This window comes from Bos grunniens, chromosome 2 (genome assembly GCF_055505025.1).
Source record: "Bos grunniens cultivar Pamir isolate PY7600 chromosome 2, Bosgru_T2T1.0, whole genome shotgun sequence".
In the NCBI taxonomy this organism is placed as follows: domain Eukaryota; kingdom Metazoa; phylum Chordata; class Mammalia; order Artiodactyla; family Bovidae; genus Bos; species Bos grunniens.
In genome coordinates this window covers 51,633,618-51,649,519 of record NC_141166.1, presented here as the reverse complement: position 1 = coordinate 51,649,519, position 15,902 = coordinate 51,633,618, and the positions used below count along the sequence as shown (strand labels likewise).

The following is a 15,902-nucleotide window of genomic DNA, read 5'->3' as shown; positions in this document are numbered from 1 at the left end:
AGCCAAGACTTCTATAGCCCACATAATTATCCTTCAAAAATTAAGACAAGCAAAACCAGAAAGAATCTGTCACTATCAAATATGTCCTATAAGAAATACTAAAGGGAGCTCTTAGGCTGAAATGAAAAATCACTCAATATTAAATCAAATCCACCTGAAGACACAAAGAGAACTGGTAAAGCTAACTACATAGTTAAATGCAAAATACAAAATGAATGCATTTTTTATAATCCTTTTCTATTTAAAAACAACTGCATAAAACAATAATTATAGAAGTGGTAATGATGGGCTTACAACATATAAAGCAAGGAATTAACCCATACTGAAGTAAAGCTTTCGTATACTTTGGAAATTAAGTTGATCAACTTGTTTTAAATTAATCAAATTGTTTAAATTAAGAATTTCACTGTAAACCCCAGGCAACAACCAAGAAAATAATTCAAAAATAATCAACAATATCATCAGGAATGACAGAATAAAAGCCTATGAAAATTCTCCAGAAAGCAACAAGAAGATTTAAATGGTACACTAGAAAACACACATATTTAATATACACAGGTAACAGAGGACTTGAGGAACAAAAAAGACCTAAGACACAGAGAAAACCAATAGCAAACAAGGTGAATATATCCATCTGATAAACAGCAGTTACGTTAAATGTAAATAAACACTCAAGTCAAACATTCTAGTTAAACACTTACAAAAGGCAGAAATTAGCACAAAAAAATTTTAAATGATTCAACTATATGCTGTTTTAAAATTTAGATTCAAAAACACAAGTAGGTAAAAGTAAAAGGATGAAAAAAAGATATATCATGGAAACATAACTTAAACAAGAATTACTGTGACAATGTTGATAACAGCAAAACAGACTCTAAGACAAAAATGGTAACCAGAGAGAAATAATATTTTACAATGATAAGTAAGTCAATTCAAAAGGAGGACATATAGAAAGATTATAAACATATATGTTATAAGGGGCTACAAAATACATAGGCAGAAACTGAGAGAGCTGAAGGGAGAAATAAACAATTTAACAACAATAGTTGAAGATGGCAATACTCCATTTTCCATACTGGATAGAACAATTAGGAGATCAACAAGGACAGACATGTACCAAAATAAAAAGAAAGAAAAAGAAAAGATAATTGAGCTTTATCAAAATTACATAGTTTTGTGCTTCAAATGACACTATCAAAAGAGTGAAAAGGCAATCCACAGAATAGAAAAAATTTTTCAAGTCATACATCTCATTAGGCTCTAGAATCCAAAATGTAAAAAAAAAAAAAAATTTTACAACACAAAAATTTACAAATAAATAACCTTATTTTATTATAAAATTACAAAGGATGTGAATAGATCCTTCTCCAAGGAATATACTCAAATGGCCAAAAATCACACAAAAAGATGTTCAACATCATGAGTCATAGAGAAAAGCAAATCAAAACCACAATGAAATACCATTTCATACCCACCAGAGTGGCTAAATTTAAAAAGCAATCATAAGTGTTGGTGATGATATAGAGAAACTGGAACCCTCAGACATTGCTGCTTAAAACGTAAAATGGTACATTCACTTTGGAAAACTGTTTGGCAGATCCTAAAATGATAAACATATAGAGTTACCATATGACCCAGTAATTCCACTCCAAGGTATATACTCAAGAGAATTGAAAACATATATCCACATAATATACATCAAGGCTGTATATTGTCACCCTTGCTTATTTAACTGATACGCAGAGTACATCATGAGAAATGCTGGCTGGATGAAGCACAGGCTGGAATCAAGATTGCCGGGAGAAATGTCAATAACCTCAATACGCAGATGACACCACCCTAAAGGTAGAAAGCAAAGAGGAACTAAAGAGCTTCTTGATGAGAGTGAAAGAGGAAAGTAAAAAAGCTGGCTTAAAATTCAACATTCAAAAAACTAAGATCATGGTATCTGGTCCCACCAATTCACGGCCAATAGATGCGGAAAATATGGAAACAGTGAGACACTTTATTTTCTTGGGCTCCAAAATCACTGCAGATGGTGACTGCAGCCATAAAATTAAAAGACACTTACTCCTTGAAAGAAAAACTATGACAAATCTAGACAACACATTAAAAAGCAGAGACATTACTTTGCCAACAAAGTCCACCTAGTCAAAGCTGTGGTTTTTCCAGTGGTCATGTATTTATGTGAGAGCTGGACCAGAAAGAAGGCTGAGCATCAAAGACCTTGCTTTTGAACTGTGGTGTTGGAGAAAACTTTTAAGAGTCCCTCGGACTACAAGGAGATCAAACCAGTCAATCTGAAAGGAAATCAATTCTGAATATTCATTGGAAGGACTGATGCTAAAACTGAAGCTCCAATATTTTGGCCACCTGAGGCAAAGAGCCAATTTATTGGAAAAGACTCTGATGCTGGGAAAGACTGAAGGTTAGAGGAAAAGGGGACGGCAGAAGATGAGATGGTTGGAATGGCATCATAAACTCAATGGATATGAATTTGAGCAAACTCCAGGAAATGGGGAAGGACAGCAAAGCCTGGCATACTGCAGTCCGTGGAGTCACAAAGAGTCAGACATAACTGAACGACTGAACAACAACAACAATCCTCACAAAAACTTTTACACAAACGTTCATAGCAGAATTATTCATAATAGCCAAAACATCTCAAATACCCATCAACTGATAAATGGATAAACAAAATGTGGTATATCCATACAACACAATTTTTTTGGCTATATATAAGAAAAGCATGCTAACACATGCTACAATATGGATAAACTTTGAAAACACTGTGCTATGTTAAAGATGCTAGTCTCAAAAGGCTACATATTATATAATTCTACGTTTATGAAATGTCTACAAGAGGCAAATCTAAACAGATGGAAACTGGAGAGATGGTTGCCAGGGGCTGGAGAGAGGTGAGATGAGGAGAGACTGCTAAGGATACTTGTCTTCTTCTGAGGGTAACAGGTTCTGATATTACAGGGCGGTGTTGATTGCACAACTTTGTAAATATACTAAAACCCACTACATGGTACAATTTAAAATGACAGATTTCATGGTATATGAATTGTATCTCAAACAAAGCCATTATTTTTTTTAATCAGTGAGGAAAATGAATACCTCCAGAATGACTCTCCAAGGCAGAAAATAAACCATATTTTGTCTCATAATCATTACAGATCATTGACCTAGACTGTACTAAATGTAAGGATGATAATAATGTAAAGATAAATAACAAACACTACTAATCCTTAAGAAACTTAATTTTTAACAAGAAACATAATTAATACATCTTCGAAAGAATATTGATTCTTACACCTATTTTTACTGTCAAAATATATAAAATGCTAATTTCAACATTATGAACTTTATTTGAAAACTCAATTCCAGCAAACTTTAAATATTAGCCACCACCCAAATTCAACAACCAAATATTAAGTTAACTCTAATTCTATCTCCAGTCACACTTCTCTCCAGCACAATAAGTTCCAAATTATGGTCCAGTCTCCCAGATCTTTTGCACTGTGTGGTCCTAGGTTGGGGGTGCCAAGAAATTTCCATGACCTCATTTCTTCACCATTGTCCAAATCCCATGCTCACTTTTCCTTCAGATTTTATAGAACCTAAGTTATATGCCTTTAGGCATCAGTTCAGTTCAGTTGCTCACTCTTGTCTGACTCTTTGCAACCCCATGGACTGCAGCACGCCAGGCCTCCCTGTCCATCACCAACTCCCAGAGCTTGCTCAAACTCATGTCCATTGAGTCGGTGATGCCATCCTTACCGTCTCAGCCTCTGTCGTCCCCTTCTCCTCCCGCCTTCAATCTTTCCCAGCATCAGGGTCTTTTCAATGAGTTAGCTCTTCGCATCAGGTGGCCAGAGTATTGGAGTTTTAGCTTCAACATCAGTCCTTCCAATGAATATTCAGGACTGATTTCCTTTAGGATGGACTGGTTAGATCTCCTTGCAGTCCAGGGGACTCTCAAGAGTCTTCTCCAACATCACGGTTCAAAAGCATCAATTTTTCGGTGCTCAGCTTTCTTTATAGTCCAACTCTCACAGCCACACATGACTACTGGAAAAATCATAGGCTTGACCTTTGTTAGCAAAGTAATATCTCTATTTTTTAGTATGCTGTCTAGGTTGGTCATAACTTGCATCACTTTCCTCCAAACACCATTACTGAGTTACTGAGGTTCTTCAGACCTGTATTTTATTGATAAACCAAGTCATCAAAGCAAGTACAACTCCCTTCTTTATGTCTTTTTATTTCTTTTACTTAGTAAAGATCCAAAGTGGTCCTTACTAGAACCAAAATGCCTCTACCCATGTTTGATGTCCTAAACTAAAAAGGTCAGATATTCACATCACCACATATGTTTTGTTGCTCTAGAAGAGGGGTTACAAAACAGATGCAGGCAGCATATGAATTTTGTTTGGCCTGAGCTGTTCTAAAAGCATTTTAATTACCAACATATTACAGTCAAAGAGGTTTTGTATATACAAACTTAGATTTTTAGCTCTATTTGCTGAACACAAATTCCCACATGGCAACAACTGGGTAAGCTGAGTAGTGACACCTCCTTCTCCTCTGATGAAGAATGCCTCTCCATTCCACCAGGTTTCCATGCACAGCACTTTAAGCCATTTCATTTGTGACCACCTGGCTCTGGAGCGGTGGGAGGGGGAGAACAGAACTGAAGTCCAGAGAGTTAGAAGTTGCTTCTAATCATAAAGGGAAGACCTCTTTCCTTACCTTTGGTTTCAGGTTTCATGCCCATGTTTCTCTACCTTTGCCAAACTCTCTTGAGTTTCTCACTCCAAAATGCTTAAAGTTCCTGTAATCACCGTCACATCTAACATCTAAGAACCAGTCTCATACTTAAACTACCCTGGGGCATTCCTGCAGAGGCATTTTCTGGCCTGGCAAGAAGCAGTGTAATTCCAAGCCACACAACAGAAAACACTGAGGATCTCATCCACAGACCAATGAAATCGTCGTTTCCAGACTCACATCTCTCTGAAGATAAACACTCCTCTTAAATTTCTGAAGTTTGTGTTAAAAATAAAATGCTTCTCAAACTTTACTGTGTATAGAACACATCTGAAGACCTTGTTAAAATGAAGATTCTGACTCAGTAGGCCTGGCTTCCGGGTGAGCTGATGTCACTGCACCAGTGTAGTCTGTAGCCTACACTCTGAATAGCAAGGAGTTAGAAGGCTTACAAAGGAAGAGGAGTTTTCTGAGATGGGAATTATCTCAATGAACCGACCTCCAAGACTTGACTTTCTGCCATTTTAGAACTACAAAAATGTTCATCTTTTAGTGTCTGTACCAATTTAATATCTGATTTATATAAATGGCAGGTTTCCATAATGGTTCATGAAAAAAAACACATGGTCTCTTCAGCCATTAGCCATTGATTATCACATATGTATTCACTTCATGATCAATACTGGGCACTATACAGAGGTATCAGCCAAGTTCTCATATCTTCAAAGTACTTAAATCTAGTTGGCAAAAACACTAATAGCAAACAAAATAAGTTGTTACAGCAGATGATTAAGATCTTTATTGCTATAAGATAGTGATTCCCAAGAGTGGGGCATATCAGCCTCTAGGGGGAAGATACTAAACTCACTGTCCTCAATCCCCTCCCAGAGTAGGATACTCACTCTACCCCCAGTCTTACTCCCAATCACAACAAAGGAAGCTGCATTTACTTCTAGAAATGCCATATTCTTCATAAGGGTAAGACGGCAGGAGGGGAGGAAGAAATGATGCAAAACACAATTTTTTAATGACACACAGAAAAGCAGGTAGAATTGGTGGGTGTTCCAGATGGGAAGTACTTCCTGTGGTAAAAGTACTGAGGTGGAGATGAGCCAGGGCATGTATGGAACGGAAAGAAGACCTGCCTAACTGAAGCAGATGAGACTGCCCCACCCGCCACCACCCCATTCTAGGTGGAGCAGGTATGAAAACGGTCTGTAAGAACTTGATGACCACCTATTAACAACATTAAAGAGATACCTCTTCAGAAGAAGGTTGAACTCATTTGCCTTTCAGGTCCTTTTCAATTTTTCCTCAACTAGAGAACAAAACCCCAGTTTTCCTCTAACACGTAATTCTAACCTGCACCATGGCCCTTGCCTGATGTTGAACAAGAGAAATGAGTGAAGAGAATGTGGATGTGTAGAAGTGGATGGTGTATACATTTAAGAAAAAGAGATCCTAAGTCATGGCATCGGGTTAAATTCCAAGGCTGTTCTACATCCCTGGTTCTTTGAGACGTCTCTCGTAGGTCTTATTTTCAACTCAGCCGTTGATCAGTCAATCATCTGTACAACTCTTCTCTGAACCCTGTCCAAATTATCCTCATCCCTCTCACATAGACAAGTGATGAATTACACTCCAGGTCTTGCCTGCCCACCCCATGGAAAAGAAGTCTCACTTACACTTCCTTCTCTAGCCAGCTCCTCCTCTACAAAGCACTTAAGACACTTTCAACTATGTTTTTTTTTTTTTCCATTTTCTACTTACAAAATATTTCAAAAATACATTCAGAAGACCGTAAAGTTCAGAAGTTAACATAAAAGTAGCCCAAATACCACCACCCTAAGGTAAAAATATTTACCTTTACAATGTCTGCCACATTTGCTTTGCAATTACATAGTCCCTTATTTATTCATATCTCTGTTGCTCTTGCCTATTTCCTAACTCGATTCTCTGTCTTATCTGGTCAGGGCCATGTCTGAATATTGACCTCTTTTAACCTATCCCTCAGAAGACAGCCTGGTACATATAAGGCTCTCAATGTTTATTCAATGAATAATGCATGAATGACTTCTGTCCTAGAATGAAATAATGGCCATCACTATAGAAGAGTTATCAGACAAAAGACAATGACTCCATCTTTATTAAAATCCAAATAAATAAAGAAAAGAATCGCTTTTTTTTTTTTTGGCCTTGCCACAAGGCTTACAGGATCTCAGTTCCCCAACCAGGGACTGAACTCCAGCCAAGGCAGTGAAAGCCTGCAACCCTAACCACTAGGCCATCAGGGAACTCCCTGGGAAACAGATGTTTACTTAAGGAAGAGGGTTCAAATTTAAGTGTGTGCTATAACTGGATATTCCATATTAGAGTGGGTTAGCTAAACAAGGAATAGAACTGCCCTAGAGCCCTGATCCCTCTTGCCCTAGACAGCACACATATCTGCCCAAGACATGTAAAGAACATAAGCCCTCAGAGCATCTCCTAGTTTCAAGATGCCAACTCAACAGCTTAAAGGGGGAAAGAACAAAAGAGACAGAGGTAGAGGAGAAGAGAGGGAAGACGACAGGAGGGTTGGGAAGAGGCAGGGAGGGAGGAGGGGAGAAATGAGGGGAGTACTATGCAAAGAATCCTAGAACACTGGAGAACATTAATTTTTTTTCTAGGTTACATCAGGGGCAATACAAATCCTGTTCTAAAAACAAAGTCAAGTACCAAGTCCATCTGTCTGAAATGAAGGCAAGCCTAAGGCAAAAGTATAAGAAAGGTCAAGTGCAATTGTCAGACTTCTCCACCTCCTTTACCTGCCCTCCCGGCCATCCAGCATCTTAACAAAATCCTTAAAGCCTGGGTTCCTCCCACTGTGGTTCTCTACATGCTCTCAAACATTATATACATATACACTTGTATTCTCACCCCATCAACTTTACTGGATCTAAGTTCTATTTCTTTGTGCTCTTATTCTTCCAATAGGTCACCGAAAGATAATATGCTTCTGATTTAAAGGACTGCCCATTACTGAAAATACTACTTTCTTAACTCTTTATAGCCAATGTGGACCTCTAACTCTTTCTAATTAAAAAAATGTCTTAGTCCCTATGATTGTAGCAGATTGTTTTGTTAGCAATTCTCCCTTTTCTCCCTGTCCCTGACATGGTTCCATGTGGGCAGAGTATAGTACTGAGGCTTGACACTTGATATAAGAGAAATCATTTCTAAGTGTGATGTCGTAAAGAAACATCTTTCTTGCTCTGCAGATATCTTACAGCACAGGTAAAATACCTTATGAGCACCTTTCCCCTAAACAGCCAGAGTACATTAGTACAGAGAAGCAGCTTTACACTCCTTGTCCATCACTTTGCACAGCACACACAGATACACATGGGCCGTAATTTATCCAGTTTTCACTTTCTTTCAGTAGTTCCTCAAGATCAGAAGGTGCTACATCTTCACTGTGAATGGAAGAACATGTAGGTTGGCTTCTAGGCACAACTTCTTTTCTTCATGAAGTCACAACCTTCTTATCTATACATGAACCTAATGCTCTGTCAGTTCTGCTTCCTGAGGACTTTTCCTGTCTCATATATAATGGTTAACCAAAAGAAAAATCTCTTCCTCTATACCACGAGTTTTCAGTGATAAATGAACAAAGCATCACCAAGTGCTCCTCCCTGAACAAATGCCAAAAGCTGATTCATTCTCTGCATGATATCGGTGGTTTCATCCAACCATAAAGTGAAATATCTGCTAGTGTGTACATGATAGTAATCACTCTTCCACACTCTACTCCACTGATAATAGGCAACAGCCAACTGTGTCATTTGACAAAGGAATTCTGACAATAACTTCTGGTTTCTCTCTGCAGATAATGTTTGTCTTTAACTTTCCAACTGATTTTCCAAGTGTCTCTTCAATAAAATGACTTATACTTACTTTTGTTACAAGGATCACTTAATGATGCTACTAAAGTTTTCATCTCTTTCCTACTGTTAGAAGTTTAACACATTAATTTTGTAATGGAAAATATCATTGAGTTCTTGTCCTGGGAAACTTGAATGGTATAACAGAGAAGCCACTGTGCTTTGTTTGAAAATGACACCAAAACATCCATGGCTTCACAGAAAAAGTTTCACAACAGGCGATGACTAAAGACTAGGAGCAAATGGATGGCAAACCCAATAAAAAGCACTTTTGAAATAGTCATCATCTTATTTCCTTTTGCTTTTTTTATAATTTTCCATTTCAGCTACTGTTTTGAAATCATTACTCTCACAAACTCCCTTGTTTTTACACATACAGATTCACATTTTATATTTCACATGGGATTTAGTTCTCTAAGTATGTTTGTGACATTTTGAACTGTAGCATTTTCATTACTGTTTTCATCACTATTTTCACACTGCAATGAACCACTTTTGAGCCTCTGATCTATTTTTGCACAATGGAGATAAAACTTAAGACCAGCAACAATAAACTATGCTATTTTAACAAGTAAACAATGAGCAAATGACATAAAAAGTATAATAACTAAGATGAAGTGCACCATGTATGAAATGCAAGTGATATTGACCACTGTAGTCTTCAGAGCACAAACACAATTAATAGCAGAATACCTTTTAAGAACATAATGGGATTTCTGCTGGATTTATAGTCAATCTCACTTCTCAAGGTGCTACATGCTCTGCTACCCCTACATCATCTTTCTGATTCACATTTCCATGTCCCCCCCATCACTCCACCCTCTTGTGTTGGTTTTCTCACTAATCTTTGAACTCATCCAAACATATTCTCACCTTCACTCCTTCACACTGACTGTTCTCTCTGCCTGAAACACTCCCCTCTGGTATCTGTGTGAGCAACTTCTTTCACTTCCTTTAAGTCTTTGCTGAAGGTTTCTTCATGAAGGCTACTCAACTAATTTATCTATTCTACTTTCTTCCAAAGTATTACCTCCTTCTACAATGCTATATAATTCACTTATTTATTTGGCTTATTGTGCATCTCCCACTCCCACCTCTTCACTCTCAATAAAATGAAAACTTTATAAGGGCAGGGATCTTTGTTTTATCCATTCAGCATCTAGATTCATGGAAGGTAAGGTGCTCAATAAATAGTATTAATAGTTGAATGAATAAATGAATGAGGGAGTAAGTAAAATTTTTTCATTGCTTTTCCTCTCTAGCCACCAATCTGTCTGTGGCTCTTACCTGAGAATTAAACAGAAAATGGAGAACCATCAAATGATTTAAGCAAGAGAACTGCACAAGGTCAGAAGATGACTTAAAGTCTGGAGAGGCTGGACTTCTTTTTTTTAGTTTAAAAGTCAATCTATGAAAGAAACGATGAAAGTCACAATTTTCCAAATGACTAGGTCTTCTTAAGCAGTTAATTTCAATCCCATAATACACATATCTATAAATATATGAGCAATGTCTGTGTATATACACATATACAAATGCACACATTAAACATATGTTGAACAAATCTAGAAGTTAAGGACATTCTTCTATCATATGGGTATTCTTCATAGAAAAGCTAATGACTTAGGTAATAGTTAAGACAATCATCCAACATAACTTTCCTGACACAACAGTATAAACTGTTTGATATGGTGCCCCTTCCAGTTAGGACCTCTTTTTACTCTCAAGGGGCTTCCTTGGTAGCTCAGATGGTAAAGAGTCTGCCTGCAGTGCGGGAGACCCAGGTTCGATCCCTGGGTTGGGAAGATCCCCTGGAGAAGGAAATGGCAACCCACTCTAGTATTCTTGCCTGGAAAATCCCATGGACGGAGGAATCTGGCAGGTTACAGTCCATGGGGTTGCAAAGAGTCAGCAAAACTGGGCGACTTCACTTTTCACTTTACTCTCAAGAGTGTCCTTGTCTGAACAAAAGTAACTATTCAGTCATCCCACTTATAAAGAAGATACATACATTTCTTCTTATTCAAGCATGCTGACCAAGCTTTTGAGGATTTCAATGGAGTGGGTGTGGAAAAAGTGACAGCCATAATTATTTGTAACACCTACTGGCCAGCACTGCACACGAACTCTTTCAAACAGGCAATTCTTTAGCAAAGAAGCACAGCCATTATTGTAAAATTACACGCCACAAGCTCCATATATCTAGTGTTCAAACTCAAAGCCCCGTCAGGTCACCTGCACAATCTCCAGTCCTGTGAGAATGTTCATGTGGTGAGAGGGCACACCACATTCTTCTCTGCAAGCCCTTTGTCTGAAAAGCTGAGACCCAAACCCAAGACTCTTGTCAGAAGAGAGGGCAGAAAACAAAGGCTCTTCTATTATCGTCGTGGCCCAGAGGGCTTGGAAACTAGGAGAATGTGGAGTCAAGTCTTCACAACAACACATGTGTTTGGTCTCTCAGTGAATTCCAAGAACATGACCAAACACCAGATCTTGAAATTTACATACGTGCTAAGTCATTTCAGTCATGCCAACTCTTTGTGATCCTATAGACTGTAGCCCACCAAGCTCCTCTATCCATGGGATTCTCTAGGCAAGTAGAATAGGTTGCTATGCCCCCCTCCAGGGGATCTTCCCAACTCAGGGATAGAAGCCAAGTCTCTTAAGTCTCTTGCATTGGCAGGCGGGTTCTTCACCACTACAGCCACCTGGGACGCCCTTGAAACTTGCATTCCAATCTGCAAAAGCCATGCAGCCATTAGGTCTGCTAACAGGTTTTGTTGAAGCTGCTGTCCTGAATCATAGGAGTTGTCGCAAATCGTGTCAGCCCTAGGTAAACAGGTGTTAATTCTCATTGTGCTCGAAGACAATAATATCATGGGCTTAGAGCCAAAGTACAGACTTAATACCTCAACCATAAAACTTTTATTTCTTGTATGTGTAAATAGATGACAAGCAACCAAATACCTCATTCTTTCATCTTCTTTATTATTTCTTTTTTTTTCTTTAAGCATTTTTTTGGTTTAATTTTTTTTACTTTTTTTATCTTTGCGTTTAACAAATTAAAGACTGAAATAAAGCCAGACTCAAAATCTGAAGTCAGAAGAGGGTGGTGAAGAAAATAGTGAAGATTCCTGAAAATCCAGGGTGACCATACAATTTATCATCCAAACCAGGGCACTTTTAAATGTGAAAGGGGATGCATTTGATGATTCAGATAGGGCAATAGGAATAAACCAACTGAGAAGGTGTGGTCACACTTCTAATCTCTCATTCATTTTCCCACAGAAAGGCCATCCTGTGTGTAAGGAAGCAATTCTGCCTCTGCTGTGTCAACCAAATATACTTCAAATGCAGTCCTCTCTCTTTCAGGCCAGGCCTGCCTTTCCACAATGGAGCTGGAAAGGTTTTCACTCCACCCTGCATTCCCTATTTGTGTAAAACTGGTTCCATTTTTATTCAGGAAAGGAGGCAGTAACATACAAGAATGTGGATGCAGGCCAGGTGCCCAGCAAACCCCAGGCCTGGTACCTTGGATTTCTCGTAAAGGAACACTTCACAAGAGAGGAAGCAACCTACTGAGAAGGTACACAGATACCAACCGCACATTTAACAATCCGAATTTGAATGTTAGACCCTTTTTTGATGCCAAGGCACATGCTGAAACTGGACAGAGCCCAAAAGCCACCTCTCCAGCAACACACATTCATCCAGAAGAAATAGCTAGGGTATCTGTCCTCAGCTACAGGTAACAAGCTTAGTTCCTTTGCCTTTTGCTGAAATCAGTGGTGCAGAAGGATTTGGAAAAAAGTAAGGAAATATATTTTTTCCCCAAGATCACAGTTTCCAGGCTAAACAGAGCCAATGCTTACTTTTACCCCATACTTCCTGTTTCAAAGGGTCAAACATTACTCATGTTCTTCATAAAATTTAGTCCTGTAGCTAGTGACTGTGAATTTATTGGAATATTTTCCCTCACATGCATACAAAGGGCAGACCAATTTTGCAATCTAGCTGGAATCTATAGCCCATAAAGAATCTATAATGATGGTAGGAGCAGAGATGCTCCAGATGGCTTATCACAAATGTTCAGAATGACTTTAACTTCTTCACAGACTCCACAGTCACTCAGAAAGATTCACTGCCCAAGGTTGTTCAATGCTGTGATAGAGCACACTGCTAAAGCAAAAATCTTAGGCTTTTGCTAAGTGTAGGGGACTGAGCAAAAGACTGATGACCCAACAGTCTTAGGCTGTTAAGTCTTATAAAAGTAGAGTACTACCCACAGCTGAGAATCTGGGGACAAACACTGGCAGTCAGGAAACCACCTGTCATGGAGGTAGTAGAAGAAATTCCTTTTGAATTCATGCAGGTTGGACTAAAGTCCTTCCAGGGAGGGGACACTATAAGTCCAAGCGGCCATTTGTACTCAAGAACTACTGTTTTTCCCAGCAGTACAATAATCTTAAATTCAAAGACATTTTTGTTAATATAACTGTTTAAACTGCTTCACATAACAAAAATTGAGGCCAAAATGTGCCAAAGGAATAATCAAAACAAACAGCTCAATAATGACTTTTTAAATGTTCAAAAAAAGAAACTCACTAGTCAAGCTGCTGGATGATACGGTTATAATGTCTTCTTTGGGAGATGAAAACTATGTCTTCCCCACTGTACCCCATCTCCCAACAGGGAAGTGGATAATTTTTTAAGAATACAATGACTCTTTATGCTGGGCTTCTCTTGTCTGCTGGGAATGCCATCTGTCTCCCACACTGTATAAACAATCCCTGCAGGAATCTTCTGAGGCCCAAACAGATTAGCAAACTCCAGATTTTCACACCATCAATAGCATCCCCATCCAGATTAGGGTTCTTGCTTTAATAACTCCAAGGATAAGCCTAACAACTGATCCTTTCTTGTTTATAGGTAATGTGAGTGTCATTTTGAAGATAACCTCTCAGAACATACAGCCATCTGTTGGGGGCGGGGGGAGGGGTGCGGTGGAGCTCTCTCTAGGCAACAGAAGAAATGAGCCCTTGAGGGAATAGGAGAAATAGTAAAATGAAAATCATACTTATGAGACAATACGAAAACATGAAATTTCACCGGGTTCACTCTACTAATTACGTTTAAATCTTTTTCTTCCAAATTACAAACTATAGAAAACTATTAAAAAAAAAAAAAATAAGACAAGTTTCACACTTTGACAAAGGTATACGTGCAATGAGAGTTCAGTTTGCTTGACTCCAAGACAGTGAAAGCAGAAATCGTACTGGGAAGGGTAAGGGCCCCCAGAGAAGTTTGCCTAAGGTCCACCTCTATCCTCTACCTACAACGGTTGACGATGCCTGCCTTCTCCAAGTTCAACAGCGCTTGATCCCCTGTAACTGTGAGCTCTGTATTGTCTCCAAAGACTTCCAACTCTAAAAGAAACAAATGTGCCTGTAAAGATGTTCCTAAATTAATAATGATAACCAAGGGAAAACACCTGAGCTCTGCTAATAGAGAAAAACACAAGGCATGGAAAAGCCAGACCTCTGCAGTTGCACGTCCTCCAAAACGTCTACGTCTAAATCTGCAGCCCCAGTTTCCTCCAGGCCCCAAGCCGCGGCAGAGGATGTTCACAACACATTCCAAACCAAAAGGAAATGAAGCCTCTGCTCCCTCAAGAGATGCTCAGATAGACCCAAAAGTCTCAGCTCCCCGGAGAATCAAACCTTGAAACACGTCCCGGTGCCTCTCACCCGCGTCTCGGGGCAGCGGAAGCCGAAATGTCAAATGAATGACCGCGCCGGGGCGCAATGGAGGAAAACAAAGCCACCTCCCGTCGTCCGGCTTGCGGAGCAAAGGCCGGGCGAGGGCCGTGCACTCACCTGGAGCTCCGCGCCTGCCGCCGCCGGCTGCGGGTGGGGATGGGGCCGCCGGGCGGCTAGGCGCCCCGGCAGATGCCCGGACCCGCGGCCCCAGCGCCCTCCGGCCGGTCCGCGCGCGCCGCGGGAAAAGCAGGCGGCCGCGGGCGCCGCCGCGCGTCGCATGCAGCTCTCGGCTGCGGCGGCCGCTGCCACGGGACCGAAGGACCCTGCGCGGCCGTCTCCGACCCGGCAACCCGAGGCAGGGACGAGAGACGCAGCGCGGAGCCGAGCGCGCCCGGCGCGCCCCTCAGTGGCTCTTCCCGCCGCCCTCCGCAGCGGGCTGGGTCTCGGCTTGCCTTTGTGTTGGCATCCTCCTTCGCTCCCAACGACGCCCCGAGCTCCCCGGGCGGCTCCGCGCCACCGCCCACCCCCGGGTTACGCCGCGCCCCTCGCGCGGCCCGCCGATTCTGTCGAGTCAGCGGCGGCGGGGACGCGCGAAGCCATGTCTTCCGCCCGCGCTCGGGAGGGCACCCGGGGGTCCGGGCATCCCGGGGAGGTTCACCGCCGAGCTCCACGGCCCGGGCGCGGCGCGTCCCCGAGCGGCCCAGCAGCGCCCGGCTCCCCGCCGCTCGCTCTCCAGGCGTCGCCCGCGAGCCGCGCGCCGGCCCGCCCGCGTGGCCCCCTCTCACCGCTCCCGGCGGGCTCGCCCAGCCTCCCTCGTGCCGCCACCTTCCTCGGGCCCTGCGTGCCCGGTGCCCTTCCCTGCCCCGGCGCCCTGGCCCTCGGGGGCGAAGGGTGCGGGCCGCTCACCTCCGGCGGTGCCGGCGCCCCTCCCGCTGGACGCCTAGGCGACATGTGCCCGCACCTCCCTGCAGGGCGCTGGGCTGGGGGCTTCCTGCACGTCGTGGACCAGAGGGAGGGCAGCGGGAGGGGTGAGGGGAGAGGACGGGAGAGACTCCAGACCTTGTCCTGCTGGACGTTCCCGGGGAAGATGCGGGAGAGCGGGGCCGGTGCCGCCCGGAGAAAGACGAATCCCGAGCCTGCCGCGGAGCCTGAGCTGCTCTCCTTCTGCGACGCCGAAGGACATGAGGGTTCCGAGAGGCGCAGCGGAGGAAGAAGGAGACCCTCTGATATCAGGCAGGCTGGACTCTTCCGAAATGCCCCCGGAAGGCTGAATGGAGGAGTGTCATGCCTCGATTTCCCCAACCGCAAGGGCAAAACGGTAATACTCATGTCACCTACACGGGGTGTGGTCACGATTAAAAATGGATTGATGAAAGCGCTCCCAGCTACTTTGTCTAAAGAGGGCACTCAAATTAAAAATAACCGTATTGATACTTTAAGCTTT

General features: G+C 41.8%; 1 protein-coding gene across 4 annotated transcripts in view; it reads right to left on the bottom strand.

Moving 5' to 3' along the window:
- The window catches only part of HECW2 (HECT, C2 and WW domain containing E3 ubiquitin protein ligase 2), a 433,106-nt gene extending 417,452 nt beyond the window's left edge, over positions 1-15,654 (bottom strand). The window contains exon 1 of one of the 4 annotated variants that reach the window (XM_086348453.1): positions 15,518-15,654. The gene's annotated coding sequence lies outside the window, so the exon portion shown is untranslated. Of the gene's footprint in view, positions 1-14,419; positions 14,542-14,575; positions 14,716-15,364; positions 15,497-15,517 lie in introns of those variants that run through there. The other 3 variants (XM_086348470.1, XM_086348425.1, XM_086348446.1) reach the window with 3 other exon arrangements.
- Between the last annotated feature and the right edge of the window lie 248 nt (positions 15,655-15,902).